The sequence below is a fragment of the Schistocerca americana genome, chromosome X (genome assembly GCF_021461395.2).
Source record: "Schistocerca americana isolate TAMUIC-IGC-003095 chromosome X, iqSchAmer2.1, whole genome shotgun sequence".
In the NCBI taxonomy this organism is placed as follows: domain Eukaryota; kingdom Metazoa; phylum Arthropoda; class Insecta; order Orthoptera; family Acrididae; genus Schistocerca; species Schistocerca americana.
The window spans coordinates 846,813,910-846,833,206 of NC_060130.1; the positions used below are offsets into that span (position 1 = coordinate 846,813,910).

The 19,297-nt window shown below is 38.1% G+C and overlaps 1 protein-coding gene across 1 annotated transcript in view; it reads left to right on the forward strand.

The window, feature by feature from the left end:
• The first annotated feature begins 512 nt into the window (after window positions 1-512).
• LOC124556600 (E3 ubiquitin-protein ligase HERC2) overlaps window positions 513-19,297 on the forward strand; it is an 832,907-nt gene continuing 814,122 nt past the window's right edge. The window contains exons 1-2 of the mRNA XM_047130567.1: window positions 513-648; window positions 14,903-15,024. The gene's annotated coding sequence lies outside the window, so the exon portion shown is untranslated. The remainder of the gene's footprint in view (window positions 649-14,902; window positions 15,025-19,297) is intronic.

Genomic DNA, 19,297 nt, shown 5'->3' on the forward strand with positions numbered 1-19,297 from the left:
GGTCTGAAACGTTTCTTCCATGTTCCAAGGCTCACTACGTAATCATCTTGCGGAAAAGGTTTCCGCAAAGAAAACTGCAAGACGTAGGATTAAAATCTTTCCACTTCATGGAAGTAATCCACTTCTTTAGCGGCTCTGCGTGCTTCTGAGGAAACCTGTTCAAAAACATCGAATTAGCAAACGCACTAAGTCTGTATTGTTATCGTATTGTATCGGTAGTCCTATTACCTGTGAAATGGTAAGTCACTTTCCTTACTCCATCGTTTCGTACAATTGAAAGCGGAACAAGAAATCACCATTTCGATAATCCTTAATTCCTTATACACCGTACAGACCGAGAGAAACTTCTTGGCAAATTCGAATATGGCGGGCAATACAGACGACAGTAATCAGCTGGTAGAGCCATCTATCGGTAGGTCCGGTAGTTGAGCATCCCTCATTTCGCTAGCTTTAGACGCCTGTCAGTTATCGTGTTACTGGTAGAAATAATCTTTGGTTAGCATAAACATGTTAGTTTGACAGTGGTGCGTAGAGTTGTGGATAATGTAGTTGTTCATATGTTTTAGTTGTCCCACGCAAATATTAGAAATGTGTTGTTCCGATCAGATGATCTGTCATTGTACCAATGATAGAGTTCATTAATAATAGGTAAACATAAGCTGATTCGGAATTTTAAATAGTTCCTCGCGTTGTTTGTTTTGGTACGCTAGCTAAATTTTGCGCATTTTTTTTGTTTTTTGTTTTTTTCTTAAAGAGGAAGTCAACATTGTTAAATAGTGTGTTATTTCATTCACTTTATTGTATCTGTTAATAGCTTCTCGAGCTTAATTTCTCGATCGTTATTGTGCTCCTCCAGCATCAGTAACACTACGTTTCCACATTATTTTATGCTTAGGTTTTAGTTCTTTGTGTTACTAGTGTGCGTCACTGAAGCTTCTGTGATTTGCTTATATATATTTATTTTTTTGTGACCGTGTACTCTTTTGATTTTAATGTACTTAATTTTCCGTGCAGTTTTGGACAGATGCAGTTGACATTGTTTTATGGCCCGTTGTAGTTGCGATCTGTGCAATATTTCTTGTACATTATCGAACTGAATGCATGTATATTTCAAGTTGTTAGATTTTTAGGCATAGAGCACTTGTTCATTTGCAGCTTCATATTTACTAGGCGCAGTATTACTTGGTTTTCATTGCTGTTTTAATATTACTTCAGAGGGTCTGGAAAATTTGTGTTTTGTATATATTACTAATTTTACAAGTTTGTTCATTGTTAAATGTACTGTATAATGAAGGCATTTGTTGTTACTACCCCCACATTTCCGAGTTATGTAGTTTTTATTGCCACTTGTATTTCACTGAGAAATAAAGTGATGGAGCCAATCAATATTTGTTCATGTCATTATGATAATGAGACTGACTCTTTGGTGGTGTTATGATTGCATTTACATGGGATGTAGCTCTTTCTGCAGTTGTTTACACTCCAGTGATCACATTGTGACGTTGTGTTCTGACTCTAACATTAAGCATTAAAGTTTGGAATGGACTCGACAATATTTTTTTTTTATAATTATGTATGTTCAGAGTTCTTATCTTGAGAAGTAGAGGAAAACTTGTAACAGAGTATTTGCTCTGTTTATTGAACAGTTTGAAGTGCTCCTTGGGATGAGTTGAGCAATAAAGGACTTATACAATTGTTTTGTGATTCTACATGTTTCCTGTTATCTGCCTTACATGTTGTAGGCTGCATTGTGGGGAACTAATTATTTAATGGACATCTATGGCAGTGATCTTTTTTTTATGTTACTGAGAAGACTGCGATGTAGAGTTAGTCTTGTAATGGCTACCTACAGAATATATTAAGTAACTTGAAACATAGATGTTGCAAGTATTTTACTAGTGTGTAGATAAATTGTATTAGGATGTACATGTACTAAGTTTCTGCAAAATTCTTTTACAAGAAAACACTGAGTGCTTTTCCCATCTCATTATTCATTGTGCAATTTGTCAATGCTAGTGCTACCATTGCTGGAGAAAGGAAACTGTTGGACAGCTCATTTTATCAGATTAATTTTTTATTGTATCCTTATAATAAATGGGTTACCAACATTCCCCTGCACAATGTGGAAATGTTCTCAGCTTGTCTTCACCTCATGTAGGTTTTTCTGGTGAAATCTTTCATGGACTTGTTGTTTTCAAGTTTATGTATTACTGTAAAATTGTGTCCTTTGCCCTTACGTTCTCATTTTTGAGACTGTCAGACATAACACAGAAGTACTTTGTTTATTTGGATATGGCACGAATAGCAAATTTGCATGTGCATGACATGAACTTTGATTCTAGTGTTTTTCTTTGTGCACAGTCCACATTTATTGTGTTTAAACATGTATTCTGTGAAGGGTGTAAGTTTTTAAGTTCTGTTTAAACACGGACCTCTCTCTGTGTTTGAATACATCAGTGCGTCTTGGTAAAATCTCAGTTTAATTTTTTTTTTAAACATTCCCATTGACAGTGTTATCTTTGTTTTCTATATTGTAGCAGCTTAGTTGGTACCAGAGTGGGAAGAAACCTGGACAATAAGGTGCATTCCTAATACACTACAAGCATATGTGGAAGGTTCAGATTTTTGTCCAGATAGTTAGGTTTTTGTAGTTTTTGTTTATATGCGTTAGTGTTTTCACCCCTTGTTGAAATCGAGGATCTATGCTGCCTTAATGACCTACATCACAAGGCCGTGAACCCTAATGGAGCTTATAACACTGAAATATTATTACCTTCAAGAGTTGCTAATAGTGTTTTGGGAGCTTAGTTCCTTAGAGTATAAGGCATATTAAGTGTAATTTCCAAGATGAGTATGTAGATTCAGTGTCAACCTTGTCCTGAATTTTGAAAATAAAGACAGTTTTTAATGGGGAGAATGACAGTAATATGCAAATATAATATGATCAGTCAAGCGAAAGGAGACATGATATGAGGCTTTTATATGAAAAAAAGTACCAGGGCATCATCAGGAGAGCCCCCGCGGAAGAGTTACAGAGCTGTTCTTGTACTCCATATAATAAACAATGTGACAAATAGGGTGAGCAATAAACTGTGACTGTGGATGACATTGTGCTGTAGCGTATGGGAAAGTGTTATTGTGTGGCTGTAGGGCAATACATGGCAACTTAGAATTTCTGTTTGTTGTAATGAATGGCAGCTTGCTCTAAATGTAGAAAAGTATAAGTTAATGGAGACGAGTAGGGAAACAGCCTGTAATGTTTGGATAGAGTATTAATGGTATTCTTGACGCATGTATAGGCGTGACAGTGCAAAGCGATGTGAAATGGAACAAGCACATGAGGTCAGTGGTAGGGAAGACAAATGGTCAACTATGGTTTATTGGGAAAATTACAGGTTGTGTGTAGGTTATCCATAAAGAAGACTATGTATAGATGTTCTTTACCAAAAGTGCTGTTGAGAAAGTTTATAGAGAACAGTTATTTGCAACACTAGAACAATTCTTCTGCCACCAATGTGCATCTTACATAAGGACTGTGAAGACAAGATGAGAGAAATTAGGGCTTTTACAGAGGCATATAGGCAGTCATTTGCTTCGTTAGTGAGTGGAACAGGAAAGGGAATTACTATTGGTACAAGGTACCCTCCACCATGCCCAGTATGGTAGCTTGTGGAGTATGTAATTTTACCATTTGTGAAAATTTCCACTTACATCTCTTCTCTTGACTGGTTGAGTACTGACAACATTAACTCTTTATACCATAACTATTTGAATGGCAGTCTGGGATGAGCAAAAGCATATTAATGTGTGAGCTACTCTTGCTACTGAACCACTTGACTTTAAACATTTGTTGATGGAAGAGAGAATGCAGACCTTACACTGAAAATTAATACTGGAAGAGTGTAGGCTGAGGGAAGTAATTAGAGTTGTACATCAAGATACACATTATTTATGAGGGTGTCATTATAAAACCGATATTGTTTTATATACGGTTAACTCTTACTTCAATACATCAGTATTTTACTTTCCACAATATTATTGTATCACTTTTTGTACAGCTGAGTGTGCTATAGATAGTATGTCATGTGAAGGAAAGGATATGAAAATGACTTAAATTATTATTTGAAGATGACTCCAGACATGACTTCAAGAAACCACACAATCGAAGAAAGCATTATTAACTAAGATGTGTACCCCAGTAAAAAGAGGTAATTTCAAGTTCATCAGCCTCTTGAAGGAATGTCTTACTGTTTAATAACAGTCTTTACTTTGGCTTAAATTAATGACCACATCAACATAAGTACATTCTGGTGGATACGGCTTGTTTGTCAGTATAATGACCTAATGCATAAAGGAATTACTGTCATTGAATAAGTGTAGGATAAAAATAAAATTGTTTGGTTGCCAAATTATGTTTTAACCTAGTGAATGCTTACTCATTAAGTGTGCACACAGGCTAAAAAAATAAATAGTTAGTATACTACAGACCTAAATTTTTACTTAATGTCTCTTATTGTCTGTGTTTTCCTTGTGTATTTATTTAAAATACATTCCCAACTTGTAATAACCTAATATTTTGTGTTTATTACATTCTTTATGCCAGTCATACATGAAGTGCTTGTGGTCCCACTATTTGTGGTGTTTTAGATTCACTGCAACCAGGTTAGACATAGCTGCTATCACTTGTTTAATTACAAGAACATGTAAATATGGTATGAAGAAATATCTTTGCAACAGTGCAAATACACTGTTAATAGAATAATAAGATAAAAAGGAAGAAGAAACTCATTCATTACCACATTGGGACTGCATACAGAAAGGCGTTTTTTATTTTTATTTAGTTATTTTTTTTAAAAAAATCACTGAATATAATACATTATTTTTGAATCAACAGAAGTGTCCAATTCCACCCGTCTGCTTTGACCCGTGACATAATGATGTTGTGATGTGTGACGCCACTGCAGCGCAGAGTTTTTGAGTTCATTATGTTTGTAGGTGGTGTGTTGTTGCACTTGATCATGCCCTCTGGTGGTGGATGTAGACATGCTGAGTTTAACGTGTAGTATTGGGTTCATTTGAGTTTTAGTTGTCATCGTGCTAATGTGGTTTTGAGTTTAGGTAGTTGGTGTGGTAATGTGGGTTGTGGAAGTGTTTTCAGTGAGGTATTAAGGTTTTTCTTATGTGCCTGGCGTTTTTGTTAGGTCTGATTAGTTTGAAGCGTGTTGTGCGGAAAGAAGTCTAATTTTTTGGTTGCTTTTTTGTTAGCTGTGAATATGACAGTGATTTCACAAGTGTATCATTACATTCTGAAGTGGGTGATGATATGATGTCTGACACACAGTTTCTGCAGATGTTCGGTATTATTGCTGAATATGTTGCGTATGACACCTAAAATATTGTTTGTGAAACGACATGAAACTGGTGAGACTTCTGGCGGCTCGGCCCAGTGAGGTAGCATTGTCGGCGTGCACCTTTTTGTGTGTGTGTGTGTGTGTGTGTGTGTGTGTGTGTGTGTGTGATGTTTTGTGTATAATATATTTATGGTACGTCGGTTGCGTTTTAATTGATGTAGTGAACATGGGATATTTGGGTTTTTGAATTGTTGGGGTTTGGTTCCACTCTTCAGAGTTGTAGGTGCTGGTTTTTTGGTATCAATAGCTGTAGTTGAGCTATGTAGCTCAAGGGAAATGTCTGATACCTGTGGTTTAATGGTGTGGTGAAATGTTGTAATTTAATTTTTTTACGTTATTTGTTTTTAGATGTTGCGATGTTTTTGTTGTAGCTTGCCCCCATCCTAAACTCCAATTCTTTGCCACACGGGGTAGATGCGTGGTCTGAAATGTGTTTGTCACAGCCCGCACGGCTCCCCCTGTCGGGTGTTCGAGTCCTCCGTTGGGCATGGGTGTGTGTGTTGTCCTTAGCGTAAGTTAGATTAAGTAGCGTGTAAGGTTAGGGACTGATGACTCCGCAGTTTGGTTCCATAAGATCTTACCACAAATTTACAAATTTTTCCCAATTTTCTGCGAATGTCCTGTTAGTTCCATTTTGTTTTGGAGTGAGATGTTATTGTATCATTTTTATTTTTGTCCATGTTTGTTACCATGTGTATGTAGTGACGTCATTGTTGTCATTTTGTATATGCTGGAAGTAGCCATTTACGCCATATCGACGATGTCATGGGTCAAAGTAGACGGTTGGAATCGGATACTTTTGTAATGCTTTATTCTTATATTATTGCTCGAAGAGAATGTGGTTCTGTGTATTTTATTTTGAGTTCAGAAGCAAAGGGCAGTTTTACAGAATAGTGTGTATACTGTGCGTTCCTCTAAAGTAAAATCTAAAAATGAGCTGAAATGATTAAGTTGGCAATTGTGCATGTATGTTGTTTTTGTGTACAAATGGAGTTGATCCTAAATGGCATTAGGGCGTTATAGTAGAAGCTGACAATAACCTTGCTGTGTTGTCAGTAATTTGTCAGCTGTTGCAGATTTTCATAAAAATATGTATTGAAATGGTGGTTGTATGTTATACAATTGTTATTGAAGTATGCTGTGTGACAAGGCACTGTTAATAGGTTTTGAGAGATAAAAAGACATACTGTGAGATAAGATTGATAGCTAACTGAAGAATGACTACCAGATTATCAGACAGAAGCCAGAAAAATCAATTGGACTGGAGGGAAGTAGAGGAGGATAGCTGTGGGCCAAGAACATCATACATCTCATGAATTTCTTTTGAACCATATTTTGGTCACTCTGTCTCCACTCCTTTTCCCCCGCCCTTGAAAGTTCAATAATTGCTGTAAATAGGATTGCGCATAAGTGAGTTACTGCTGTTCTATTGAACGATAGCAGTTTGTAATAGTGCCTGTATAGTCAGCATAAATTAATAAACAAAGTCATAGTCAGTGCCATAGTCAGGCAATGAGCATTGGTGGCAGGTGCACGAACCCCTAATTACTATCCTTGGCATGCTCCTAGTGGTGGTGGTTGTCATTGTCTTCTTCTGGTCTGAACTGTCAATTGTGTTTCTTGCCATATGGATGACTGATGAATGCTTCTACAGCGTCTGGATGAAGGACAGGAAGAGGGTGAAATCCTGTGCCTGAACCGTGCCACGGGGAGTATCGATCTTAATGTCCCCATCTGATGGATGGATGGATCATCACCAACATGCACTTACTCCATGAGCTACTGTGGAGGGGTTTGTGGATTAACACAGAGCATTGGTGCAAAATCTGGTGATCAATAACCTCTCCTTCCCTTTTCTGCTAAATATTAGCAATGAACATTTCTTCCACCGCCAGAATTAAAATCGGCAGCCTTCAAGTTGAGTGCTGCTACATAGCTGTGAATTATCAATCTCGGGTACAAAGGTGGTTAATGAACAAAGTAATTTCCAGAAATGTCAGTATAATTGAAGCAGTTAAGTTTTGAAGCAGTACATGCTTTCACAATTGGTTGAATATGTAATACTCTTTATTGCTTGTGTTTGTAGAGTTTTAGCTATGGAAAAAATTTCAACCAACCTAAATAGATATAAGAAAAGTGAATGATAGTTTTCGCAATTAACAATTCAACCATATGTGGATAAGCAATTGGTTTCATGATCAGGCTCATAAGACCCTCCATAAATACTGTAATGAAAAACACACTATATTCTAGGCAAGAGACTAAAAACAGCAGTTCGCACAATTACATACACAGGTTGATTCACAAAGATATGCAGATATTTAATATGTTATTCTACGAGTAAAACTAAAGAAAAAAGTTAATATAAACATAGGTCCGCAAATGTTTAGTTACAGAGTTATGGTTGATAAAAGATTTCTGTCGAAATTTTGCAACTTCGCAAATATGAAGGTTAAAGTAAAGCACTATTTCCATTTATTTTGTTGTTACTGGTCTGGTGAATGTAGTAAAATATGTCCCAGACGTATACCTGCAATAGTTTTCCAGAACATTGAGAGAAGCAAAGATTATTATACAAGTAAATTCGTTTACTTTCCATTAAGAATGTAGAAATGCTTGTCATTGTTGGCAACCATTAGTGAGTTGTTTCAGTCATTTCATAACATTGAAACAAGTTAGTTTTCTGTATTGTTCAGTGAAAGAACATAACAACAACAGTGTATTTAAGTGAAACCACATAGTAACTGTTGTAATTTGTAGATTATTTATGAAATAGGGATGCTTTTCAAATTTACGACAGAGGAATACGCTGATATGGTGTTTATTTATGGCTAATGTGATGGTGATGCTACGGCTGCAGTTAATGAATATCATTTACATTATCCAACTCAGAGTATTCCGAATGCACGAACCATTAGCAGAGTATTTCGAATGTTATGAGAGACAGGTTCTCTACCTAGCATTCATAATTAGTACAAGCACCCAATACTTTAAGCGAGCCCGCTTACCAGTACATGATATATCTCTCAACGAATAGGCATTTCACAATGTAAGGAAGTACAAAATAATGTGTATCCTTACCATAAACAAAAAGTGCATTATTTACATCTGGGAGATCTTGCCCTTCACTTGGAGTTGTGCAACTGGTTAAACACTAATCAGTGGTTACATAAATACATTTTATTTACTGATATGGCACAGTTTACTCAAGATGGTATAAACAATTTACATAACGAGCACGTATGGTCTGAAGCAAACCCACATGCAACAGTGCAACGCAATTTCCAACAGCGATTTAGCATAAATGTTTGGTATTGTTTAATCAACACACACTTTATTGGACATCCATCTGGCGAGATGTACTTACAATTACTTCAAGAAGAAATGCCCCGCTTTCTCCAAGATGTTCTGCTTGCTACGTGATTGCAAATGTATTTTCAACCTGATGGTGCACCTCCAAATTTCACCAACACTGTTACTACACATTTAAAGGAACATTTTCCCCAGAAATGGATTGGTCATGGTGCTGCTCTTCTGTGGCCACCCAGATTGCCCGATTTTACACAAATGGATTTTTGTGTATGGGGCTGGGTGAAAGACATATTTTATGAGGACAAAGTCAGTACATGTGAGGCATTACTTCTTGGCATTATGAATGCAATAGACAAAATTTAGAACAATCCTGTGGAACTGAAACGAGCAACAAAATCTGTTCATACATGTGTAGCTAAATGCATTGAACTCAGTGGAGACATTTGTGAACATTTATTGTGAATGTATTGTGAAATTGTATGTACACTGTACAATTTCCTTAATTCTGAGCTTTGTTTAATACAAATCCATTTGTGCTATGGTATTAATAAAAGCAGATTATCTGACACATTCATACGGTTTCACAAGTCAGTCTTGATCGAACAAATTTCTTACACTTTATTACCGGTTTTGGCATACTGCCATCCTCAGATGATTAAAATATTCTGATGTAAATCATCGTCAAGTTAAACATGTGAGTACATGATATATACATACCAGAATATTTTAATCATCTGAGGATAGCAGTGTGCCGAAACCGGTAATAAATTATAAGAAATCTGTGTGATCAAGACAGACTTGTGAAAATAGATTGCCGACTCATTTACAGACTTTATGTCTTCAATTAATACATACAGTTTTTGTTAACATTATTACCGTCATTTTTCCAAAATTAAATTCCCTAAAACTTCTGTTGAAAATTTTGTGCAATTGTCTGGAATTTAAAAAAACAAATTGGGCCAAACAGTTAATGAATTAAAAATTTTATGAAATTATGTCTTTGCTTCTCTGGATTTTCTGGAAAACTACTACAGATACACATCTGGGACATGTTTTATTAGATTCACAAGATCAATAACAACAAAATAAATGGAAGTCGTGCTTTGCTTTAACCTCGTACAGTTTTACGATGGCTTCATACTAGGCAAGTTGCTAAATTTCAGGCAAAATCTTTTGTTAGCTGTAATTTCATAACTAAACATTTGCGGACCTATGTGTATGTGAACTTTTTCCTTTAGTTTTACTTTGAGAATAACATACTAAAATATTTGCATATCTTCGTGAATCACCCTGTATCTCCAGAAAGAATAAAAGGAAGTTAGGTGTGGATGGTAGTTATAAAGTTTTAATTAAAACAGTGAGAAAGTTGGTGTGATGAATGGTAGCTGGCTCTTATGATACAGCATCAGTAGTGTCCTGCTAGACAGTGTCACGTCATTTAAATATCTGGGCGTAATGTTGCGAAGCGATATGAAATGGAACAAGCATGTGAAGATTGTGATAGGGAAGGCAGGTGATTAACTTTGGTTTATTGGGAGAATTTTAGGAAAGTATAGTTCATCTATAAAGTAGACCACATGTAGGGTGCTAATGCTACTATTCTGGAGTACTATATGAGCATTTGGGATCCGCACCAGGTCAGATTAAAAGAAGACATTGAAGCAGTGCAGAGGTGAGCTAGTGGATTTGTTACTGGTAGGTTCGATTAGTGTGCAAGTGCTACAGGTAAGCTTCGGGAGCTGAAGTGGGAATCCATGGAGGGAGGAAAACACTCATTTCGAAGAACACTGCTGAGAAAGTTAAGAGAACTGGCATTTGAAGCTGACGGCAGAACAATTGTACATACATTCTGCATGAGGACCACGAAGATAATATATGAGAAATTAGGGCTCATATGGAGGCATATAGGCAGTCATTTTTCCCTTGCTTTGTCTGTGAGTGGAACAGGAAAGGAAATGAGTAGTAGTTGTGCAGGGTACCCTCTGCAATGCACCATACGGTATCTAGATGCAGATGTAGAAAAATAGACTTACACAATGAATTTTGTTTGGTGGTTTGCACTTATGTCTTCAGTGCTGGTACACATTGAAATCCCCATGCCTCAGTACTGAAGCGAGCTGCTAGAGAAGCTGAAACTAAATATCACAGCCCATACCCATTTTATCACAGTAACGAAAAGTTAATTACATGACTTTATTTTTTATGTAATTAATTAATTCATTTTTGAAGTGATGATTAAAACTGTATGACCTCCTCATCTTGTTTAGCTAATTGTGAAACAAAATTGTCCTTAAGAAGTTTGGATAGGGTGACCACTGTAATTTTTAAAGTGTTACCTGACTGAGAGTTTATAATGTGCTTGCTTACCGTGTTATGTAACTAGTTAGATCTTAGTATTATGAAGTAGAGTTCCAAAAAAATCTCTAGCGATGCACTGTTGTACAACTGTAAATGTGCTGCTGATGTGTGAAATCTGTAGCCTTCCGCTCTCTCTTCACTAGGCATGATAGAGCATTCGACTGCACTTTATATCCCAGGGGCCCCAGTCAGACAAATTGCATTGCAATAAGTCTTTCATAGCGGCAGTTAGGTCTATTAATATTCACTCATGACCAATATAACTAGTGAGAACTCTGTTCCAGAGAGAACACTTCCGTTGCTGTGGCAAACTGAGCTCTCTAAAGTGTTATATGCATATTGTGTTGATGTGACATTCGAGTGCGTGATTGACATTGAGGTCAGACCATGAGTGTTGGAAGAATGAGACACTTTATCTCCAAGGTTGTGTAGGCCATGGCTGTTTCACACTCATCAGATCAAGTGTGTACTGTGAGTATCTTGCTTTGGGGAACATTGATGACACCAATCATTTGGTCATCAATGTATTCATGACAATCGTCACTGTCACTTATCATGAATTTTAACAACAGACAGATGAACCATAGTGCAATAATTCACTCATGAATGTGATGGCAGACAACATGTTAACCACTATAGCAGCCAGAACTAACAATTTGCTGTGGGGTACAGAAACTGCCGCTTCACATGTGGCCGGCCGCTGTGGCTGAGCGGTTCTAGGTCCTTCAGTCTGGAACCGCACTGCTGCTACGGTCGCAGGTTGAAATCCTGCCTGGAGCATTGATGTGTGTGATGTCCTTAGGTTAGTTAGGTTTAAGTAGTTCTAAGTCTAGGGGACTGATGGATGACCTCAGATGTTAAGTTTGAGCTTCACATGTGGACATTTGTTTACCACATTGCACAGGGCATAAAAATTACCATTAGCATAGGAACATTACCACTGGATGCTCACAGCATGGCAAAACACCACCTGGACTCTTGAGAATTGTGATACACATTAGTACGTCCTGGGGATGGGGTACGAGTACATTGAGAACACTGTGAGGCGATGCATCCCACTTGTGAAGAGGGCAACGTTCAGGTGGGTGGTCGGGTTATTCTCATGTGGATGTTTCGTGTGGGATGGAAAGAGGCCTCTGATATGATTGTCATTGTCTCTCACCAGCGAATTACCTGGGAACCTACTCTCCCAATGTGTGTGTGTGTGTGTGTGTGTGTGTGTGTGTGTGTAGATCAACCTGTAGGTCAGTGCCCATTGCCCTTGAATTGTGTGTGAATAGTTTGAGGCACACTAGCCCTGAAGGTGCTTGTGTGTCATGACACGCTGCTGCTGTCATCAGGGCAGAAGGATTGCTATATACTAGTAGGTAGGTGAATCTAATTTAGTTGGTAATAACTGTTGTTTTAAACTTTAAACTACATTAGTAAAACTCAGCAACTGTAGTTTTGATTAATTCTTTCATGGTTAGTGTGGATGAAGTTTAAATAGCTCACCCAGTGCTACTATTAAGCCACACCATACTGAATTTGGGTTGGAAAGAAACATTTTCTGTAAAGGGTAATAGTAATGACTACAACTAGGTTTTAAATTCAGTACAGTGCATCACTAATGAGAATAATGGCGAAACATATTTGGTAGACACAAATAAAGAATTCAGTTGCAAAAGATGGATTTTTTTGAATCATATGATATAGCATTATTCAAGTAGCAACAGAGAACAAATGGCTGCAAAATTGACAGTATTAATGAGATTAACTGCTGGAAGACTTTGGTTGTAGAATAATTTGTTTCTTATATCATTGAGACTACATAACTGCACATTTGTTGGATCAGTTGTAACTATAAATCCAAGTGACAAAACTCTTTCCATAGTAAATTATGCACGCGCGCGCGCGCGCGCACACACACACACACACACACACACACACACACACACACACACACACACACACACACACGCGCATGCAAAGAGCATGACTACCAAAACTGATATTTTGGTTGCCTTTAGTTTTGTTCCTTAATTTCTGGTGTACGTTGTAATTTTTATCACCAACAGTTTATTGTAATAATCATGGATAACAGTTGTTATTTTCCTGTTGTAACTTACCTGCTAGCTGATTCTTTCCTTTGTGTTTACATATTAAATTTAATGGCATCCATATGTAAGATATTTAACCATGAAGAGTTCATCATTTTGTTATCTTGGTTTCTTACGAGTTATTACACAGAGTATTTCAGTTTGTAATATTGTGCGAGTTTTGTCCAGATGATGTATACACACTGGTATCCAAAATTAAAGCAACAAACTGCTACTTCCGTGTCCCGTGTCTAATTCACGATACAGTCATACAAACAGTCAACTGATGTCGTTAAGATCATGTTCTGCACAGAAGATGGCATTCTGATCAAAGAGCAACCACACCAGCAATAACTTCAGGGCACCTATCAAGTGTGGCAGTGTGTGAAGGATAGTCCCACATCCACAATCACTGTGTGCACAGTCGCAGACAGTGCAGTATGGCACAAAGAAGACACCTACAGACTTTCTGCTGTGGAGGGCCATAGAAATAATGAAAGATGGAGAGTAGCAAACTGATATGGCCTGAAGGCTTAATGTGAATCATTCTGTTGTTTCTCAGATGAGGTGACAGTTTACAGAGACTGAAACTGTATCCCAGAGACCAGGACAAAGCCGACCATGTGTGACATCAGAAAGAGTGGACCATTATTTGGCTCTAAGGGCACAATGGTAACCTTAGTACTGCACTGCAACTGGCATCTGACCGTGCAACATCCACTGCATGTGTTGTATCGAGGCAATCGGTGTACAGAAGGCTTCAACAGAGTGGCCTTTATTGTCAAAGACCTGCTGCCTGTTTACCTCTGGTGTGTCTTCACACAAGGGAATGTCTATAGAATGGAGCTGTTGATGTGCCACCTTGCTGGTCGAATGGTGGGCCAATGTTCTTTTCACAGATGAGTCCCGATGTGGTCTGGAGAGTGATTCTAGACAAGTTCGCATTTGGAGGGCACGTGGAACACTTGACCACTCAAACACTTCTTTATGAAATTGTACGGGTGAATCAGCAAGATTTAACAGATGTCAGACACCATGAGGAGATCTTGGGATCCATTGTGCAGTTGTTGCAAGGTACTGTGGGCCCAGACTTTGTATTGATGGACGATAACGCTTGACCTCATAGAGCATGGGTGGTTGATGTTTTCTTGGAAACGGGAGATATTGCACGCATGGCATGGCCTGCTTGCTTTCCCAGTTTGAATCCCATAGAGCATGTGTGGGATGCACTAGGGAGACAGGTTGCATCACGTCAGTATCCACCAACCACTCTACAATACTTGTGAGCAACTCTGCAGGAAGAATGGGCATTACTGCCTCAACATGAGATTGATGACATCATTCACAGCATATCTCTTCGTCGTCAGGGCTGTATTGGTGCCAGAGGTGGTCATAACCCATACTGAGCACATTATTCGGTTGTCAGAATATGTGTGCAAATCCATTAAGTTGGAAAACAGTGAATAACATTTTTGTCCACCATTATATATGTTGCAGTTGATTACATTCTGTATTCTTTGCATTGTTTCTACTTTACTATCACCTGTTGTACTATTTTGTGGCAAAATAAATGCAACCCTGCAAAGTTTCTGTTTGTTGCTTTAATTTTGGACACCAGTGTAGATTGCACTGTGGAATAATTAAATTTTTTTCACTGCTCTATACTTTCTATCTGTTCAAATGAAGTGGTGGTGTCATATTTGCGATATCTTATTTTTTCCTCCAACTGTTTGTATGTCACAGGTTCGCACCACATCCAGAAATGAACGAAAAATTAGAAGAATTATGGTCATTTAATTGGTCTCCTACCCTGTGCACCATTTGCACATTTTTGAACTTCTGTTAATAATTACTGACTTTAACAGGTAAATCATCTTTGGAGTAAATTTTTACTAATTTTGTAATAATGTTCTTTGGCTCTGTCTTTGAATGACCAAAAAATGTATTGATTAACATTTTAAACTGTATGACTGATGCATCAGTTACAAGCATTCACATGTATAATTACATGGCACTTGCAAGATATAAATTTATGCTATCTAGACACTAGTAATACTCAAATTTTTATCTGATGAAGATGCCATTAAAAAGATAGGTCACCTGACGAGGACTATTTTATATCATGATTTACCAACTGACCTGCCTACTCTGTGATGCATTCTATGTGGGAATGACCAGCAACAAACTGTCCATTCCCATGAATGGACACAGGCAGACAGTTTTTGTTGGTAATGAGGATCACCCTGTGGCTAAACATGCCTTGGTGCACGCCCAGCACATCTTGGCACAGTGTTACACCATCCGGGTTATCTGGATACTTCCCACCAACACCAACCTATCCGAACTCCGGATATGGGAACTTGCTCTTCAATATATCCTCTCTTCCCGTTACCCACCAGGCCTCAATCTCCGCTAATTTCAAGTTGGCGCCACTCATACCTCACCTGTCATTCAACAACATCTTTGCCTCTGCACTTCCGCCTCGACTGACATCTCTGCCCAAACTCTTTATCTTTAAATATGTCTGCTTGTGTCTGTATATGTGTGGATGGATATGTGTGTGTGCGCGAGTGTATACCCGTCCTTTTTTCCCCCTAAGGTAAGTCTTTCCGCTCCCGGGATTGGAATGACTCCTTACCCTCTCCCTTAAAACCCACATCCTATCGTCTTTCCCTCTCCTTCCCTCTTTCCTGATGAGGCAACAGTTTGTTGCGAAAGCTTGAATTTTGTGTGTATGTTTGTGTTTCCTGATGAGGCAACAGTTTGTTGCGAAAGCTTGAATTTTGTGTGTATGTTTGTGTTTGTTTGTATATATATATATATATATATATATATATATATATATATATATATATATATATATATATATATATATATATATATATATATATACACACAAAATTCAAGCTTTCGCAACAAACTGTTGCCTCATCAGGAAAGAGGGAAGGAGAGGGAAAGACGATAGGATGTGGGTTTTAAGGGAGAGGGTATGTATATATATATATATATGTCTGCTTGTGTCTGTATGTGTGGATGGATATGTGCGTGTGTGCGAGTGTATACCTGTCCTTTTTTCCCCCTAAGGTAAGTCTTTCCGCTCCCGGGATTGGAATGACTCCTTACCCTCTCCCTTAAAACCCACTTCCTTTCGTCTTCCCCTCTCCTTCCCTCTTTCCTGATGAGGCAACAGTTTGTTGCGAAAGCTTGAATTTTGTGTGTATGTTTGTGTTTGTTTGTGTGTCTGTCGACCTGCCAGCACTTTCATTTGGTAAGTCACATCATCTTTGTTTTTAGATATATATATATACACACACACACACACACAAACATACACACAAAATATATATATATATATATATATATATATATATATATATACAAACAAACACAAACATACACACAAAATTCAAGCTTTCGCAACAAACTGTTGCCTCATCAGGAAAGAGGGAAGGAGAGGGAAAGACGATAGGATGTGGGTTTTAAGGGAGAGGGTAAGGAGTCATTCCAATCCCGGGAGCGGAAAGACTTACCTTAGGGGGAAAAAAGGACGGGTATACACTCGCACACACACACACATATCCATCCACACATATACAGACACAAGCAGACATATTTAAAGATAAAGAGTTTGGGCAGAGATGTCAGTCGAGGCGGAAGTGCAGAGGCAAAGATGTTGTTGAATGACAGGTGAGGTATGAGTGGCGCCAACTTGAAATTAGCGGAGATTGAGGCCTGGTGGGTAACGGGAAGAGAGGATATATTGAAGAGCAAGTTCCCATATCCGGAGTTCGGATAGGTTGGTGTTGGTATATATATCTCTTGTTTGTGTTCTATCATCTGTGTAATTTCTCAGTTAGACAGCAAGTTGTAATCGTTACTCCTTCCAGTATTTTTATTCTACCCAAGACTTTGCATTATCATTTGTAAAAATGGGAAAGATCAACTGTTTATTGTAATGATCATGGATGACAGCTGTTATTTTCAGTTGATTGTTTTGTTATTTTCTCAATATACTGTTGTTAGATAGTACTTGCAAAATATTCTTAGCTGCCCTTAATACACCAGTGACTCTAAATAGTCTGCTAAGTGCTGATTATCTGCAACTTTTCTTGAAGTTAAAAAAGTTGTTTCACAAGCTGTGACACTGTCACGAATAAAACAATGACCCGTATATACAATAAGTTTCCTTTAATTTACGTCTATGGTCACAAACTTTTTGTTAACAGATTACCTGTTTTGGTCTATAATGACCATCATCAGATCTGTTTTATAAAAACAAAGTCCTAATGTACTGCGGCCATAGTGGCATCATCAAATGTTAAATGCAGAATCAGCACCAGCATCCTCAAGTATATGTAAATAACATCATATGCCCGAGCCATGTTGTCAGTAGCACTGACTTTGTTTGTATAAAACAGATCTGATGATGGTCATTATAGACTGAAACCGATAATCTGTTAACAAAAAGTTTGTGACCATAGACATAAATTAAAGGAAACTTAAAAGTTGTTTCCTTAGCAGTAGTTGGATTAAATAGGATCCATGAGTGTAAACTGTCTTGATGGATGTAGAAGCACCTCAGATGGCAGTATGTGTGTGCTACCTTGAAAAATGTACATTAAGGTTTTTGTTGGGTAGATTCCTCACTTGAAAATAAAGGTGTCTGAGCTTAGATTCAGGGGGAGCAGAGAATGAAAGAATAACGCTTGTGAAAAGAAAAATGTAACTTTGTTGTCACACAAAATAACTAAAATAAATGTGGACTGTGTGAGGGTGCATGTTTGCAAAATCAAAATCTGCTGGATTACATTCAGTTCAGTGTTGTTCCACCATGTGCATTATAATCTGCTTAGATCCTGCTTGGAATGCTGTCGACTAGGTGGCTGAGATATTTCTGCTCAAACCTGTCCCAATGTTCAGTGAGGGCCTTCCTGAGATGTCACACAGTATGTGTAAGAGGAGGTGCAGGAAGAGGGGGTGTGCTGCAGTGACACACTGTAAATTTCAGCTGGTCCCATGTGTCGTGTTGGGTTCATGTCATCAGATACTGCAGGCCATTCCAATCTACATCTACACTTCACAAGCCACTTTGTGGTGTGTGATGAGAGTACTTTGCGTACCACAGTCAGTTCTTCCCTTTCCTGCTCCAATCGCAAATAGTTCGTGGGAAAAACAATTTGCTGGTAAGCCTCCGTGTGGGCTCGAATCTATCTAATTTTATCTTCATGGGCTTTTCATGAGATGTACATAGGAGGAAGCAATATATTTGTTCCTCTTCTAGGAATGTACAGTCTTGCAATTTTACCAGTAAACCGTAGACTGCCTCCCTTGCAGTGTTTGCCACTAGCATTGGAATTGGTTGATCATCTCCATGATGCATTCATGCATACTAAATGAACATGTAACAGACCATGCACCATGCTGCTCTTCTTTGGATTGTACCTATTTCCTCTATCAATCCTGTGTGGAATGGATCCCAAACTGATCAGCAGTATTTGAGTACTGGTTGGATATGGGTTTTGTAAGCTACCTGCTTTGTTGCTGGACTATATTTCCTAAGGATTCTTCCAATGAATCTCAGTCCGGCATCTGCATTTTTGTGATTAGTTTCATGTGGTTGTTACACTTTAAATAGCTCTGTACGCGTACTCCTAGATATTTTATGGAAGTAAATGCTTCCGGTGATGGTACTGCAATTGTGTAATCATCCAGTAATGGGTCTTTGTGTCTACTTATACTCAGTACACTACATTTATGTTAAGGGTCAGTTGCCACCCCTGCACCAAGTATTGATCCTCTGCAGCTGTTCCTGAATTTTGCTACCATTGTCAAGCATTGCAACTTCTCTGTATACAACAGCATCCTCTGTGAAAAGCCTCAGAGATCTTCCAGTGTTGTCTATAATGTCATTCATATGTATTATGCAAAGTAACAGACCTAGAACATACCCATGGGGTACATCTGAAGTAACTTTTACATCCGAAGACTTCTTTCCATTCAGAATAACATGCTGTCTTCTGTTTGGTAGAAGCTCTTCTGTGCAGTCACACAGTTGGTCAGATATTCCATATTTTGTTCATTAGGCAGCAATGTGGGGCTGTATTGAATGCCTTCTGGAAGTTGAGGCACACGGTATCT